The sequence below is a fragment of the Tenrec ecaudatus genome, chromosome 8 (assembly GCF_050624435.1).
Source record: "Tenrec ecaudatus isolate mTenEca1 chromosome 8, mTenEca1.hap1, whole genome shotgun sequence".
NCBI lineage: Eukaryota > Metazoa > Chordata > Mammalia > Afrosoricida > Tenrecidae > Tenrec > Tenrec ecaudatus.
Window position 1 is genome coordinate 72,754,329 of NC_134537.1, and position 19,332 is coordinate 72,773,660.

The following is a 19,332-nucleotide window of genomic DNA, read 5'->3' on the forward strand; positions in this document are numbered from 1 at the left end:
CTTGTATCTTGATTGCAGACATGGCTACAGACAGCTACAAATGTGACAGAATTGGATGGGACTAGCCACACATCAGGCTAATGCCATATTCCTGATATTAACATTGTAAAGTTAGAGTAAAAATATTTGGAAAACAGAATGTTTACTTTTATCAATCAATACATTAAATATACTGCCCCCCCTTTTAAAACAGTTTTATGGGCAATTAATCTGCATATCACAGTTCAATAGCTCCATCTTATCAAGAAGAGTTGTACAATCATTACCACATTCAATTTTGAGAACATTTTCTCCCCCATCCCATGGTTAAATCAAATGAGTTGTGCAATCACCGTCAGTTCTGGAGAGTGTTTATTTTCTACTCTAAAAAACCGAAAGCATTTTTTCTCTTTCTAAATGCTGACCTGAAAATTAGTCCATTCAAATTAGTTGCTTCATTATTTCAAAGTATTTTCCATACATGCCAATTCCTGTTTAGGCATTCCTAAACACATGAGATGGCCCATTCTGACCTCTTTCATAAACATGCTTAGAAATAGCTTGAATAATATAGTTTTTTTTAGTTTCCATAATTATTTTAGTTTATTGTTTGCTAATATTGCTCTGTAGCTTTAAAAATTCAATTCTTATTTGTCTTTGGGGCATTGGAAATATTACATTTGAGAATAACATTAGAAGATTATACACTTCATATTGTATATTGTATATCTTACTAGTTATAAAATGTATTAAAAATAAAAGATGGTATTAGAGTTTATTCCACTTGTAATATGTAGTAAGTAAGACACAATCTGTATTTTTCACCTTTATTTTTGTATGTTAGATTTCCATGGTTGTATAGGTTCAATGGCAGTCAAAATTCTTTAAAAGTGGAACCATCATAGTCCATTCCTAGACCAGCTAAAAATTAGGGGACTAAGATTATTGCCTAATATTGCCCTTTTAAAGCTTAGATTGAAACTATTTCTTGAGGTCACCTACTAATGAAATAGCTACTTGGTACAAAAATTAAGAATATTTTTGTGAATATATTTTAAAACAAACAAAACAAAGCCTATTTTATTAGACCAAAATGTCAACATACTTTAAAAGGTTATGAGAAGATAAAGGAGTAGAAAAAATTAAGTAGTGAAAATGAAACAAGTAGGACATGCTTGAAGATAATAATGAAATATTTTGAAAAATTTGCCAGACATTTAAAAATGAGAATTACTTTGATTTATAGATTTCAACAAAATACAATATATTCTTAAGGCACATGATCGTGAAATTAGAACATGACTTGCATATTTGTTATGCTAGTGTTTTATGTCAGATTGATTAGAGAAACAAAGCAAAATCAAGTTGTGGGCTGATATTTGTGGGTACTTTACCCAATTGTAACTCATCTCTAGTGACTCTCTTAAGTCAAAATTGAATGCTGAGCACATAAATGAATACTGACAATGTTAAAATTTCCTTACTTCTTCCTTAACATTTTGTAGATATTTGTCGTTTTTCAACAAACCCAGTCTCTGATTTTTTTCTGATTGTTATTAGATGTTATATAATCTGTTTAACTAAGATAGTATTAATAATTGGTACCAGTATATTGATTATTTATATTATGAACTATTTAATTAGTATGAACAGGTAGGGATTTTATTTGTTTTATGAACCAATTTCTATATGAATGTGTAGGGAATATTCAATGCCAGGGGAGGAGGGATGAGGAGAAATAATGAAATAATAAGCACTCACGAATCACCCACTACTACTGAGTTGATTTTGACTGATAGTGACCCCACAGCACAGATTAAAACTGCTCCTGAGAATTTTTGGGGCTGTGAATAGTCAGCGGACTGTACAGCCCAGTCTTTCTCCCATAGAGTCACAAAGAGTCCAGAAGGACCAATGTGTGTTTAGTAATGCCACCCTGAATCCACTGTGCCACCAGGAAGCCTTATTAAACCAATATTACACAGGTCTCTCTCAGTAAATAATTAAAAGCTGTAAAATTCAACTTTGGGAAGTTTCTAATACACTGTAATCAACCATATGCCAAGCATGCTGATGTGTGTACCTGAACTAATATTCACTTCCCAGCTTTATACAGGCTTCTCTGGAATTATTTCATTTATCCCTTTCTAACACATTACTTCATTTTATGACTATATTTAATGTCTGTAATGTCATGCAAAAGGAGAGAGGGACAATAGTTAAGCACTTGGCTGCTAACCATAAATTAGATGGTTGAAACTCACCAGCCACTACACTGGAGAGATGAGGCAATCCACTTCGACAAAGACTTACAGTATTGGAAACCTTCTCGGGCAGTTCTGCTCTTGTGTGGGGTTCCTTGAGAACAAGTGGTGGAGTGTTTCTTTGGGGGTTTCTTGTCACGTGGAGTGATACATACACTGAGAGGCAGCTGTTGGAACAGGACAAGGAGAAACGCAGTTGGAAATCAAAAAAGGTGTATGAGGTGTGTAGCGGGTTCTATGCTTATACTGTCCTTATTCAAACTATATGCTAAGCAAATTATTTGAGTAGATTGTATAAAGAAGGATGTGATAGTGGTCGTAGAAGGTAATATTATGTGTAATAAATAAATAGTACAACCTTGTAGGCTACAAGTGAAGAGGCCTGGAAACACTTACTGATGAAAAGCATACTATAATTTTCAAAATAGATTATGCTTCAACATACAGAAAAATCATAGCATCATAATTAAAGAGAGTGCAGCATTATGATACATATAAAAAAAGACTGATATTATCAACTCATATTTTACTTCAATTCACAATCACCACCAATGGAAGCAGCTTTAAAACACTGACGCATTTCATTCAGAAACTCTACTGCAAAAGACCTCTTTACCGTGTTCCAAAGCACACATGCTCCTTTAGGATTAAGTTATGTGTGGCTCGAGCCATAGTACTGTCAATTGTCTCATACCTAGGAAAGCTGGGCAGCGCATAAAGAAGCATAAGGAGGAATGGATGCATGTTAGTTTTGGTACTGGCCAAGAATATTGAAGACATAGTGGACGTCCAGAAGAAGGAACACATTTATCTTGGGAAAAATGTTAAGAAGTTATCTCATATAGTTTAGGCATGTAACCACAAGATATAACAACATTCGTCTAAAATAGAGATCAGTGACTGAGGTAGTTAGCTTATTGTGCCAACCTGGCCAATAAACACATGTGGGGTTAATTGAAGGGTGGAGGGATAAGTGACTCAGTGAGCCTTGTCTTTCTAGTTCTCAGGTCTCTTGCTTTTGATGGTTGGACCAGGGTGAAGCTGTCTTAGCCAGTTCCCTGCTCCAGCCTGCAAGGCTCACTTCCTGCAAGACTTCCATGATGAGAAGCCACTTGGACCTACCCCGATGCAGCACTGCGTGCTGGAGCAGCTGTGTGGAGACCCCTGCCAGCACTGAGATGTTTACCCTTCCACTGACTCAGGTTTCCTCCTGTAGGTGGCATCATTGCATGTGTTTTGTGAGATGGAGGAGGACTTTGTGGATTGGTGTTGGACATATGGGTTAGGTTAGACTTGTGGGCTTGGGCGGCACTGGGTTGGGATGTTTTCTTGATGTGACTTACATTTTTATAAAACTCTCTCTTATACATGAGTTTCTGTGGACTTGTTTCTCTAAAGTACGTAGACTAATACATTATGGTAACTTGGGAGTGGGTTGCTGGAGAAGCAAATCATCAGATGGAGAGTAGATGTTTGTGTGACCTCTCCCTCGTGGTAGTTTTTCCTCTTTGTCTAGCCAGAGGTCAGAAAAAACTCCCACTGTTTACTCGGCAGTTTCTGGGGAAAATGTGGGAAGTATGAAAATAGAGAGTTTGTAAGCCCACTTGCTTGTAAAATTTGATCTTTAGATGGGTTTAGGCCATGCCTGTAAAGAAAGCTTTGGAAAGATGTACCCCACCCAGTGCTTTGGAGTACTCAAGAACCAGTGGTCTTTGTCAGAAGGTAGAAAAAATCTGGAACCATGAAGAAAACTTCTCTCTGGGACTGAATGTTAAAGGGAGCCTGTGAGCAGGCTAGAATGCTTGCTAGGTGCCCACCTGGATCTACTTGTTGAGTGGAAGTGGGAGAAATGCAGCAATAGAGAGATGGGTTGAGTTTGGCCACTGACACCTGTGGACTTGGTTTACAGGAAAAAGAGAAGACGAGAGCGGCTTGACTGGTCTAAGGTTCATGACCTAGCACGAGGAGACTAGGCTTGTTGAGTATAGGTGAGAGCCCATGGTCTAAAGGCAAGGCGACCAATGGGCACCCTGTGGAGGCTGAATGAGGCAGCCCACACTGAGTTGACCAGAACCCGACCAGATGGAGATTTGTGAGCCTGTGAACTGGTGCATAGTGTTGCTGGCTTTATGGATGATCTGTCTTGATTTGACTTTGCTTATGGATGCAGACTTCACAGGGTTCCAACTGGAATGAAGACTCTTCATGTTGAAAATATGATTGTCTTCTCAGAGAACTGGGTTGATGTAAGTGGGCGATATGTAAATTGGATACTCAAAATTGGGGGGATAAAGGCATGAAGTGTTTGACCTACAAACTTTCATAGGTGGGGGAACATTCACAGCATTATAGGATTAAGGTGTAGGTGATACTTAATTGCAATTGTGAAGCTAAAGAATTATGTACAGGTGCCAGGCTGGCAAGGGTGGTTTGAGGTAGTTAGTTTATTGTGGCAAACTGGATGATAAACACATGTCGGTGGAGGGGTAAATGTCTCAGTGAGCCTCGCCTTTCTAGTTCTCGGGTCTCTTGCTTTGTGATTGTCAGACCAGGGTGCAGCTGCCTTAGCCAGTTCCTGCTTTAACTGGCAAGGCTCACTTCCCGCAAGACATCCTGAGAAGAAGCCACATGGACCTACCCCGATGCGGCCCTGGGTGCTGGAGCATCCATATGGAGACTCGTGTGAGCACTGACATGTTTACACATTCACTGACTAGGCTTTTCTCCTGTTGTCGACATCACTGCATCTGCTTTGTGAGATGGAGGAAGACTTTGTGGATTGGTGTTGGACATATGGGTTAATGGGTTAATGTTGGACTTGTGGGCTTGGGCAGCACTGGGTTGGGATGTTTTCTTGATGTGCACTTACCCTTTATATAAACCTCTCTCTTATTCATAAGTTTCTGTGAGTTTGTTTCTCTAAAGTACCCAGTCTAACACAGTGACAATAAACAGAAATAAGTTGACACAGTAGTTTTGGCAATGGACTCAAACAGTACAATGATTGTGAGGCTGGTCCAGGAAAGGGCATTGTTTTGTTCTGTTGTTCATGGGGTACCGGGTCAAAATCAACTCATGTAACAGCAGTTTCTTTCTAGGTAACATGCGCAGTCAGTATTGCTTTAGGGGAACTTAAACAAAAACACCGCACCAATGTCACATCTTTACAACTATTTCCAATTTGTTCGATGCTGAAAGCTAGATTCTTTACAATGGCTCCAAAGTGTTGTCCCCGTACCTTCCGTCCCTTGAGTTTGGGATCTAAGTCCTTAACTAATATAGCCAGTGATCACCTGTTTGCTGCTGCCGCTCAAAGTGTCCTCAGACCACAGTCCCACCCCTGGATTGGTCCCTCTGACTTAGAGACTCTTCGATGTGTCTCACTGTCCTTTTCAGTAAGATCTTCTTCTTGTTCCTTTTTTAATATTAGAGACCAGATTTGTCTCACCCTACAGCCTTTGTTCTGCTTCATCTGCCTAGAATGTTTCCTACCCTGATCTTAATAAGGATAGCTTAGTTATATCTCAGTCGAAAGGAGACCTCTCAGAGAAACCTTTCCTGACCTGCCAATAATAAGTCTCCATGCAGGCATTTTTTTAGTTTATGATTAATAATATTATACTTTTGCATCTCACACCATTTTATTTTTATGTAATTTTTGTTTGCTTCCCTTTGACAGAAGTTAATGTGTCTACCCTCTAGTTACCGATTTACCCTCCCCCTCCTTTCCAAATCTGATAACCGTTAAATAATGTTCTTTTTAATGTGAAACATTTACTTGCTTCTTTATAATAGTGGCCTCATATGAAGGGGTTTCATGAAAATGAAATTGAAATATCATGGAATTGTATGGAAATTTGAAGCCCCCTCATGTAAAATATGTTTTGTGATTGAATTCTTTAACTCAGCGTAATGTCATCCATCTAGTATGTTATGAGGTGTTCTGCCGATTCACTGTTGCTCTTTAACAATGGTTTTTATTCCACTGTTTTTTCCCAGAGTTTGTTTACCCATTATTCTATTCATGGGCATTGGTGTTGTTTTTAGTTTTTGCTATTGTGAACTGTGCTGTGATCAACATCATTGTATGTATTTTCATTTGTAATGCTACTCTTATTTCTCTAGGACATATAGATCAAGTAGAAGGACATCAGATTATCTGGGATTCCTGAGTCCACCACTTTAAGCAGGAGCCATACTGCTTTCCCTAGTGGTTGCACCATTTTATAGTGCTGTCAGTAATCCATAAAGGTACAGACAATATCACGATAAGTGGAAATAAAGACTGAGATTGTGAAGAATTTCATTTCACTTGGATTCACAATCATGGAAGCTGAGGTCAAGAAATTTAAGGATGCAGTGCCCTGGACAAATCGATTGTCCAATGTTAAAGTGCTAGAGAACAAAGATTTCATTTGAGTACACATGCACACACACACTCCCTACATTATTGGCACCAAATAAATGCTATAATCAATTTAATAAAAGAAGTCAAAATTAACCTTCTTATATTCAGATTTAATAATGATGTTAATTGGCTGTCCAGTAAAGATGCAATAAACTGGTAATATTTGGGGGGGGGTTGTGCCTATACACTACAGAAGAGTGTTATTTTATTGGTTAGAAAATTAATGTGCATTAAGGATATTTTTATTGATATGATTTTCTATAAATATGGTTGGGAATATAGTTCTCATTATTGAAGATATTTTTATTTGAAAATAATTAATGTTTAATAATGAAAGTAAATTGAGTAGGCACTTCCAAATTATAAGATCTTAGTCTATATTATATAAAAAGTCTTTGCTCTATTAAATAGCTTAAGTAGCTGAGCCTAATGCCATTTTAGGCTCTCGTGAGACTGGGAAGTAAAGGAATGATGCTTTGTATCAGGAGAATTCAACATAAGTAGAGCGATAAGAATCAGACTACTTTGTGCAATATTCACTCAGAGCAGTTTGTTGGCACAGTTAAGAGAGATGTAGCAAAGATGACCATGGGCCGAAGCCAACAGGAAAATTTTCTATAAAGGACCCTGATGGAAACTGTGCCTGGGGCATGCAAGCTGCCCTTGGCAAAGAGAAAGCACCTTGACAATGTGCCGTGGAGGGAGAGGAGCCTTGTCTGGGGAGGAGCAGTGGTCCTCAGAGGGCTTGCCTCACTGGAGCAAGAGCTCATCTGAAGTCTTTGTAAGAAAGGTAAGATGTTCCCAAAAGAAAAGATGGTAGTTAAGAAACACATTTTGTTGAGTTCCAGCCCTTGTGTAATTAGATGATGTACCACTGATCTGGTCTGGTCATTCATATCTCCTTATGCCCTACTTAACTGAGGTGCCCTGGCGGCACAGTGCTTACGTGTTGGCAGCAAAGAGAAAGGTCATCAGTTGGATAAGCCCAGCCTACGTAGCAGGACAAAGACAAAGCTTCGTCCTCCTGTAACGCTTTACAGTCAGAACCCACAGGAGCAGTCCCGCCTTCCTCTAGGGGTGCTAGGAGTTGCAACCAACTCAGTAGTTGAGCTGCATTTGATTGCCCTGGTTAATTAACGAAGAAAGCAAAGACATGCTTTTCAGAGTTGCTTTCCAAACAACTGTGTTGTTTTCAATCTATTTGAAAAGCTGATAAACCTATATCTACTGATATATCGCTGGGTGTCAAACTGGTTAAGCACTTGGATACTAACTGAAAGGTTGGCAATTTGAACACACACACACACACACACACACACACACACACACACACACACACACAGAACCTCAAGAGAAGGGCCTAGTGAACTACTTGTAAAAGGCAACAACCTTGAAAAGCCCCAAGGAACACAATTCTACTCCCCATACACGGGGTTTGTAACAGAATCAAATCAATAACTGAGATTGAGGACTAAGGTGCATTGAACCAAGCTGTAATGTTTTCAATATTCTCATGAGCAGATGAAAGACAAATAAGGAATAAGGCTGATCAGAGAAGAATGGATGCATTTTAATTAGGGTATTGGCGAAGAAACCCGAAAAGCATGACTACTTCAAGAACAAACAAATTTGTCTTGGAGGAAGTACAACCAGAAAGCTTCTTAGAAGCAAGGATGCTAAGACTTTGTCTCACATACTTTGGCCATGTGATCTGAGACAGGAGGCCCTGGAAAGGACGTCACGGTTGGTAAAGTAGATGGTAGTTGGAACTGAGGCTCGACAAGGTGGATCAACACATGGCTGCAAAAATGGACTAAAACGCAAGTGTGAGGATGATGCAGAACTGCGTCATTAAAGAAAAACAAAGTACACTTCCATTCCATAAATAAACATGCAAAAGCACGTGCAGCTATTTACATATCGGATTTCACAGGCGCAAAATATCCTGTGCTTGAGTTCATTTTTAAGGAAGTATATCCCAAACATAACAAGCGTTGTATCCAAATTCCCTGGTGTTTCTAGCCAAGGATGGAGCAGAAAGCCAGCCACCAAAAATACCAACCTAATAACGGCACTGCTAGCGCCCATCAATTGAGTTAAAGATCGAATTTAGGAACTTTCACTGCTGTCAAGTTGATGTCCACTCATAGTGACCTTGTAGGACCACGTAGAACTCCCCCTGTGATTTCCAAGACTCACTCTTCATGGGAGCAGAAAGCCCAGTGCTGGTCTGGAGATGCTGATCTTGCAGTTGGCATCCCAAGGACAAGCCTCACTCTGCCAGGAGTCCTGAAGAGAAAATGCAGACACAAAAATCGCCTCAAGGAATGCAAAGCAAACACCCTGGCAGTAAGCTGCCGGCAATCTACTCTAAAGGAGACAAACGGGGACATTTTTCCCTATCACCAAGGCCAGCCATCTTCACAAATTCTGCTCAATAGCATTTGATAACTGGCAACGAATACGGATTCTTGTGTATTTCCCATCCCCATTCATTTTCATTGATTGTGTGCTTATTTTTATTTATCAGATGGCGGTTACTCAATCCCCAACTCTAATATATATAGAACATTTGAGAAGACAGACCACTTGTTCAATAGTTCATGGTTTAGCTAAGCACAGGAATCTGAACTTGATGGAGAGGCTGAAGCAGCAGCGAGTCCTTCAACCTTGGGTTTGATGCTGCAATCAGTGGGCTTTCGGTGGCGATCTCAGAGCAGGTGTAACTATTCTGTGTGTGAGGAGGGCCCAAACAAGTGTTCCTAGGGTTGTAAGCTGGCAGACTGAGGATTGTTTCACAAACATTTTTCTTTTAACCAGGGTAATTTAATCTCACCTGACTCCAAAGTCGTTGAAGTAGCCCTTGTGGTTCAGTAGTTAAGTATTTGGCTGCTGACTGCAAGGTCAAACATTTGAACCTGCCTGCACTCCCTGGGAGAAAGATCTAAGTGATCATTAAGCTAAGGATTGGATGTCCTTGCAGCTCAGCATGGCCATGTTTTTGTGGGCAATCGTCAGTGAGGAGAGCTGCCTGCTGATAGTGGCTTTTTGTTTTCACTCTTTCCCACATGCAGGACAGCAGATGGCCCTAACACAGTCTTGATCCCCACACATTAGGCTCTACATTATTAAAAAAAAAATGGGGCTACCAGACTTCTGCATAGACAAAATGCAAATGGGTTGTTGATAAAACATTTACTACTGACAGTTATAGTTTGTTTTTAATGAATCTCACACTAGCAATACTCATTGCAAACTATTGTTTGTTTTAGTAAATCGCTATTATTTCTGAGTTAGTCTTGCCTTCTCCTTAGTCCTACCAATACTTTTCTCTAGCAGTTTCTATATTGTTGCTACCAATACTAGTTTATGCACAACTAATAAATGTGTTTTGTTTGACAGATAATTCACAATAACAATTTTTGAAAATACATTGGAGTAGGATTGAACCTCATAAGTTGGGTAGAAATTCTAGTACCCCCATTCTCCTCTACTAATGAGGAAATGACCTCCAAATAAATAATCTTATTTTATTTCAGTTCTCTCCTCACAATGCACCTTTATTGCCTCCGAAAATTGATCTGGTCACTGAAAAGGTCAGCCAAGTCTTGGAAGGAATTACACGATTTATTTTGAAGCTATGCAGCAGTAGGCCTCAGTTCAACTTACAACAGCAGAAACATGTCACTAACGAGGGTGCTCACTTGACCCTTATTACCGTGGCTCCTTTTCTCCTTGCACTGAGCAATGTTCTGGTGTCACTCTTGTTAATCACTTACCCATGTTCCTTTAGGTTAGAAAGTCACAGTTTGTTTGTTTTGTTTTTCCTTTTCCTAATCATAAGGATATTTACATAATAAGCCTGAGGTCATCCTCATAGTTACTTGAGGAATTGAGGTAAGTGAAAATTTGATTTTTTTTAGCTTCTGCAGTACCTATTAAGAAAAATAAACAAATATTTATGGTTTTTTGTTCATTTTTTGTTTTTATTTAAATGCATCTTCAACAATAAATAGGTAATGATGGGCTTAAAATGTTGTTTCAGAGTTTGGCAGTTCTATATAAACTTATTTTTTTAAATGACTTTCTGATAGCATATTGGAAAAAATTTGATTCTAGTAATACAAATTTTTTTAGATTCAAAATGATCAAACTGACTAATAATATAGTTACTAAAAGTCTAACACAATTATCTAACTGTTAATTTTAGAATAGTGACTTTTGTCCAATGATAACAAGTAACATGCTCACTGTGATATTTCTGAGAAACAGCTTAGACGTGCTTTAGAAGAAAGGAAATAAAAATTATTTATGATTATATTCCAGGAAAAGATATTCCTAGATATTTTTATTTTGCTGTGATTATTAGTGTTTATAGCTTAAATATTTTTATAGTAGTTTGTATTCAATGCAAAAACTAAAATAAGAAAAAAATTTAGAAAAACTAGAATAAGACATACTAAGTCTAGGTTCTTACTCCAATTTTAGTTTACTTTTTTGAGTACAAAATTCATTGACACAGTAACCATGCCATTTTCTTTGCATGCTCTTTGATTATCATCAAAGTAAACCCTTTTAAGAACAATAAAATAAAATTACAATGGACCATATAAGTTAAATTGTAAGTGATTCTGTTGTTGCTTTGACTATAAAGTCTCAAACAGCAGAATGGGTTTGTGTCCCATAAACTGTCCAATGACTGCTTTTCAGAAGCCCACATCGCCATGCCTAACTGCTCAGGTGCCTCTGCGTGGAATCCGAAGTCCAGTCTGAAAGCAGCCTCATTGAGTTCCCACCACCCAGGGACATGTGTTGGAACCCACTGCGTCAAGTTGATTTGATTTCACAGTGACCCCTGTGCTGCACAGCGTTTCCACACCGTGCATGGTGGGTACAGAGAGCTTCATCCTTAGCGTCCCGTGAGCTGGAACATCACTCCCCCTCACCCCCCAACCCCCCTACCCTGCTCCGGCTTCCCCACGAGCTCCTGTTCCTAGAATACTAACGACTCCACTACATTGAGTGAATTCCAACTCATAACAATTCTACAGAGGGTTTCGGAGCAGATGATAGGTTAATTAAATTATATGAAAATTGCTTTATTTAAATGAGTACTCTGCTTCTAATGCAAAGATTTTTTTCCCCTTAGTGAAAATACTCTTTGCTTCTCAAAAACAGCTTTTGGTGGATGACCAAAAGTTCTTGCCTTCCTTTGTTTATACGTAGGGCTTTTTATTTCATGCATTTCTCAAATATTTGTAAAATGTAATGTACATTTTCTACAGTGAGATGAAAAATATACCTCTGACAGATTTCACCTTGAGGCAATGTATGCTCTAACAGCTTTACAACTGGAATTGGTTTGTTCACTCCGAGGAGTGAACAAGCTTGGAAAGACAATTCAGACTTAATAACAAAAGTACTTCAGCTAAATGGATTTGACCGTGGAGCCATTGTATTATTAAAAAACTTGCATCCCTTCACTTTAAAACTTGTTTCAGAAAAAAAGGACTAACTGTGGATTTCCTGTTATTTAAATGAGGAAACTAAAACAAAATCCAATGAGTCACCTCCAAAAACATTTTTTTTTAAATCACTGCCATCCAGCCACTGTTGACTCACAGTGACCTTCTGTGGGTTTCTGAGAGTGTAGCTGAGGGAGTAGAAAGCCGAGTCTTTCTCATGCAGAGTGGTTTCAAACTGACAACCATGCAGATCACAGCCAGATACATAACCCTAGACCACCAGGGCTCCTATGACTCACCTAGCATAGCTAAAAGCTACCATGGGCATCCGGGAATAGTAGGACTAATATTAGTTTACATGTAAAGCAAATCAAAATCACTTGAGCTCCATATTTTCTATGACATCTTTCCAAAACATCTAAATTGGATAGCTTTCCCCTTTCACAAATTAAGTTCTCAATAAATACTTATAATGGTTCAACTCTACATCTTTAGCAGTTAAATGCTAAGTAAAACATAAATGATAGTTTTTAAATGCCTCTAAATATGTACCAAGTAAATATCAAATGTTATTAAGTATATTAATAGTTTTAATGATATAAATATTTACATAATTCTAAAAGAAGGAAGAAAAAATTAAACCTGTCTTGGTGCATCAAGTTAAAATAAGATAGTCAAAGTAAATAAACAAGTAAAACATGGGATGATGTCTATCAGATATCAATTATTAATCAAGTCCTTATTACTTAGTGACTCTGGATTATCATATCTCAGATAATAATTAAATCTTCATCTTTTATTACTTTTAAATTTGATGTAATATAATTTATGTAAAAGGGCAGGTCAGAAGTATTTTAACAAAATCATATAAACTTTCATTAGCAAACAAAATATCAAAATGTGAAGCTGTTATTTCTCTATATATGTTCTATTTATGTCAGGACAAGTGTTTCCATCCCTCTAAGTCACCCCCCACCCAAATTATGCACTCTTTCACTTACCCCATACCAACACAGTAGATTGGCATGTTCTAGGAACTCCATTCATGTTCCTTTATAATATTTGCTAAGTTTTGGACACAACAAGAAATTTGAATAAAAAAGATAAGGGCTTCCCAATGAAACTCTTGTAGACTAGCCCTTACTACCTATGAGCATGATGGAAGGGAAAAAATGCACAGTCTTGCTATCCTTTATTTCATCAAGTTTTAAATTTTAAAAATCTTCATAATAATCCCCTGTGCTTATCCTGTGTCACAGAAATTCTTTGAAGATTAGCCCTTTGGATTCCAAATAATCATGACCTTTTGGAGTTGACCTCTCTACCTTGATTTTAATTGACTTAGCACATCCCCTTAGACACCACTGCTCCAAATGAATCCTGATCTATGAATAATATTGGTAAATCCAAGATTCGATCTTTCAATTGTCATATATGCATGTGAAAGTTGAGCATTGGATTAGGAAGACCAAAGAATAATCAATGCATTTGAATTATGGTGTTAGTAGAGAATGTTGAAAGTACCACCGAGTGTTGAATGGACCAATAAATCTATCTTGGAAGAAGTGAGGGCTTCTTAGCAACAGGTTGGTCTGACATACACTGGACATGTTGTCAGGAAAGAACTGTCTCTGGAGAAGAACATCATGCTTGCTAAAATAGGTGTCAGAAAAAGAAAGAAAGGCCCTCAGGGAGCCGGACTGGCACTGGCTGCATCAGTGGACTCACGCATAGGAATCCCGGTGAGAATGGAGCAGGTGCAGACGGTGCCTTGTTCTGCTGTGCACACGGGGTCCACAGGGGGTGAAACTGACTCCATGACACCGACCAACAACACGACTGCATCATGATTGTGATTTGTTCCACAAATTATTTTCATTAGCTTTAATTTATTTAAAAGTCTAGTGACTCTGAGCTAGCTGACCTTTGCACAATATTTTTATATCCATCAAGCTGAAACTCTGATGCCAATATGCTCCCTTAAAATTGAAAATGTACAACAGTGTGAGATTCACAACTTCAGTATCTATTGCATCAACAGCAATCCTACAGTCTTCTTCCACCTGATTCTGAGCATCTGTAATCGTTTCTTGATTTGTTGAAGTTGATGGTTTTCCCTCTGTTGACTTATTTTTGAGATCTTCCCAACCTTTCTGAAAATATTTCCTCTGTATAAAAATTATTATTTTATGTGAGGCAAAATTCCTGTGATTTTGTTTTAAAGTTCAATAATTTGAGAAAAATCCATTTTAAGTTTGTTAATTTTTTTATTACTGTAGACATCAAAATAATTTTGTTCCATGGCATAAAACTACTCATGTTTGAGGCACCCTATGGAGACTAATATCAGGATGTTACCAAGAGCTCTCGTTCCAGTCACCCCTGGTTGCAGTGACGTATTTAAACATCCTTTATTTACAGTAATAATGTTCATGTATGAACAGGGACCATAATAGCAATACATTTTTACTCACCTTTGTACTATTAATATTTCATTAACAATTGAAATATTGGTTGAATTAATACAAAAGATAGCAATAGGAAAAGCAATATGGACAATTTTAGATTCAGGAAGCATCCTCTTAATTTATGTTACGCTGCTTCGTACAGTGGCAACCACCACATCCCCCCAAACAAAAACAGACAATGCCATTGAGTAGATTCTGACATAGTAACCCTATTTTTTATAGTCTCATAAATCTTTACAGTAGCAGATAGTCTCATATTTACCACTAAGAAAAGTGAATAGGTTTAATAGCCAATCCTGAGGTTTAGAAATCCAACAATGAGATCCTATCTATGTGAACCAAGACTCATGCTTGCAAGAAACAGAGAACGAAATAGATTAGTTTTTTCCCCTAGGGTGGCTGTGATATCTTTCATCCTGCATGTTCCTCTGCAATGAGACCTGACACTCCTCAAATCAAGAAATATAGACTCTATTCCCCCCATTGAAACTGGGGTAGAGGGCTACGGATTTCCTAAAGTAAGCAGAATCTGGTTATGTAGGACAACTGAAGCTTCAAAGAAAAGTTGACATAGCTTCCATCTTCTTCTCTGAGATTGGTGTATGAACACGAGTACCATGAATGAAGTCCAAGTATTGTGAGGCCAATGTGCTGGGAGAAAAGCTATAGCCATCTGGGTTTTCCGAGATCAAGGGTCAAATGCGGAAATAACCTGCAGATGATTTTGACAACAGCATGAGGCTTTCCCAACTGAATTCCTAGGTCCTGTGCAGTAAAACAAGCTCTCCTAGTTGTGCTTGTCTATATTTTGAATAATTCTGATCTACAGATAGGACCCATCATCATAATATTATAGTAGTGCTTCTTTTATATTGTTAATTTAGGAGAGGTTTGTTCCACTCAGAATAGGTTTATTCTTGTATAGTTCGTATTTTGTGTGCAGTTCTTGTTTAGCAAAGGTCTTCACTGATATGGACTCATTCTTGATTTGGGGTATTTATGATGATTGTGGAGTATTATCAAATAGATTTAGGAAAAATAATTTGTTATTTAACTCAGGTGTCACAAAATTTAATCAAATGTATCATGTTCATAACCATTCCCCATCTTGCCTGTCAAGTAACACCATCTTCAGTGCTTCCTGATTTATTGAGACCCTTCTACATTGACCAGACCTGGAGATTAGGTTTGGCAAATAATTTTCTCTCATGCTCATATCTTATTGCTTAGAAATTTGCTTTAATTGTATCTATTAAGCTTTCTCACCTATTCTCTTCTCTAATATTATTATTATTTTCCCCAGCTAACAAATGATGTCTCTCATCTGTCTCTGCAGGACTACCTGTAGAATCCATAATCTGATTTTGTGTCAACTCCTACAGTTCTTCAAGCTAGAATCAGTTACCTCTTAATATGAAAATCTTACCATACTATATATTCTTTTGAAATATCTCAATCATCCTGATAATCACATGATTAATATTTAAATCTGTAACGTAACTCACGATGCCCTAAATAGACTCTCCTGTAACTCTGCAGCCTATCTGTGGTCATTCCCATCTGTGGCCTTTCATAACACAGTCATACCGCCTTTCTCTCAGGTAGCCTTAGTAACCTGTACTCCTTCCTTACAAGGGACATTTGCCTATGTTGCTCTCCTTTCCCCTTTGTAATGTTCTCTCTCCACATCCTCATAATATATTATTTGACCTAGTTAGATAAAACTTATCTTCAAATCACAAGTTTCTCACTTTCAGTGAGTTGACTGCCCTGAAATCATCTCATTGCATTTAAATGAAAACTAGGTAATATTTTATTCATGTAGGGCAAAATTCAATAAAACAGAATAAATGTTCATTCTTCTACAAAATAAGACTTTTTATGAAACAGGAAAAATGTATTGACATTTACATGGAACCACAGAAGAATAGACATCTTTTGAATTCAACAAGATAACAAGCAGGGATGATTTTGATTGCCTTTTATTTTGAGGCAAATCATTTATAAATACATACTATCCCACGTGGACTCGACCTCTTTTATTTGAATCAAATAAGTGTTGCCGATAGAAGCCACAGAGATGAGACAACTAAAGTTAAAATCGGAGCATATGCTAATTTCCCTTCATGCTGTAAATAACAGCTCCATCCTTTGTGGTGACTGTTCTACTTCCTAAGAGTGCTTTTACATCTGCCATCTTGTTTCTTCCTCACAAGGGACTGAAGTATTTCAAATGTGAGCAATTGAACAACAAAGCCAAATCAGTTTATAATCCACTGAAGTTACAATCCACAGAATAAAAAAGCATGAAGTAATGTCAGTGCTCTTAGCTTATTATTTCACCTGAAATTTAATTTCAGTCTATGAGCATTTATGCACAAAGTGAACTTTCATGCAAAAATAGGCTGATATTTTCCTATGCATTATGCCACTTAATGATTACAAGAATCTGTGAGGTGAGTCGCATTTCTGTGTGATTTCTAATCCATCCTCCTTAAAAAATCAAATATTTATCCAACTCTTACTATTGCCAAGGTGTGATGTTGTGTGATAAATATAAGGGTAAATGTGATATCTTCCCTGTATTTAGGAAAACTGTGTCAGAAGAATTCATTGTTTCCACTGAAATTACTATGACAACGTTTTACTGTAGAAATCTTGTGTATAACATAGCACAATTATTTTATCAATTTCTTTGGTAAAGGAAAAAGCGACTCACAAAAGTCTTAAATGAAAACACCATACTTAAAGTTAATTCAATCTGCATTCCTTTATTGGTTTTACTTTTTTATTCCTCTCTGTACTTCATCTAAGGTTCCTGGTGATGTAATGGATTAGTAGTATTATGCTACTAACAGCACTGACAGCAGTTCAAGCACACCAGTTGCCCCACAGGAGAAAGATGAGACTCTCTATTCCAATAGAGATTTATAGTTCTAGTCTGCCCTATAGCATCACTATGAGTTGGAATTGACTCAATGACAGAGGATTTGTTATTTGTTTATTATTAATCATTTTATTAGAAGTTCTTACAGATATTATAACAATACATAATTCAATTAGATCAAGCATAATTGTATAATAGCTATCACCATCAACTTCAAACATTTTCTTTATTCTTGTACTCTTAAATATCAGCTTTAACCCCCTCCCTCTCTCACCCTACTCACCAGGAACCTTTATTATTATGGTATATATTTTTATTATTATTATTATTTTGCCGTATCTTGCACTATCCAATGTATCATTTCACCTGCAATTCTATTATTCATTATCCTCTAGTGGGGTTATACATTCATCATTGCTATAGGCAATGATCCACAATATGTGTGGTTTCACAGTGAACCACACAGAAGGAAGGATAAATCTAGAGAGTGGTATAGCACTGGTAAAATACATAACTATCCTCTAATTCTTTAATATTTCCTCCCCTTATCATTATGATCTTTGTTTACCTCATTAATCTTGTTAGACCAGCATATGTTCATTTGTATAATTAAGAATATTCAATGCATGAAACCCCAGTGTGGTAGTCATGTAATTGTTTGTCAATTTGAGAGGATTAAGAGTGAACAGGGTGGAGTCTAGCCTGCTAATTAGGTGATAGCCAATGAGGCCTCTGTGTGGGCATGGACTTCTCCTGAGGATTCTGGAAACTGGTATTCCTCCTTGGAGGTGAGAGACTCTCTCTCTCTCTCTCTCTCTTTCTCTCTGCCTCCCTAGGAGACATTTCTGAAGAGAAGCCACATGAAGCTACCCTGATTTAGCCAGAGACCTCTGGAGCTGAAGGAAGCCACGTGGAGACCCCTGCCAGAGCTGAGATGCTTACAACACCATTGGATCCACAAGTCTTCCCACCCACTGGCCAGTGATCTTCCTACATTCAGCATCTTTACATCTGTTTCATGAGTTTGAAGAGGAATTTATAGATTGGTGTCAGACATATGGGCTAATATTGGACTTATGGACTTGATCTGGACTGAACTTGGATGTTTTCTCAATATTCAATTGCTCTTGCATATATACCTCTTTCTTATACACTCATGAGTCTCCTTGGATTTGTTTCTCTAGTCTACACAGACTAATACACCAAGATAGAGAGCCCGTCAGAAACAGTAACAGGAATAATGATTCCTTGAGGGTATGGAAAGAGAGAGGGGTGAGGGGAGCTAACAGCAATAGTGGCAGTGGGTTTGATGTTTGTAAAGTTCCTGGTTTGCAAAGGTCTTCCCTGAAATGGACTTATTCTTGACTTGCAGCCCTTATCGTGATCATGGAATATTATCATTTTAGATTCAGGAATAGTAGGTATGTCTTATCATTATATGATTGAGACAGCTTTGCTTATCACATATAGCTGAAGAATGGGTTGGAGCCACAATCTCTTTTGTTAGCAGGTAATGACAACATCACTATTTTTTTTAAAGCAAAGTTCTCTAAAAACTATCACTTTTTATTGGTTCCCTGTTTTAGTGGGCAACATAAACATTGAAAATGTTTTACCATGTTGCAGACTCAATATTGCTCTTATACTCCAGTGACATATAAAAGTGACAGAGGGAAAGTTTCATATCGGTCATAATTTGAACCTTATGCCTACTTTCCTGTTCTTAAGTAATCCATATTATCTTGCCTGATCCCTCTGTGATTATTTTTTGGTGGGTTCTGATTCATAAAGGAAGATGGAAACAATATTTCCATATTATTTACTCCTTTGATTCATTCATGAAGTTACTTTTAACAACCTA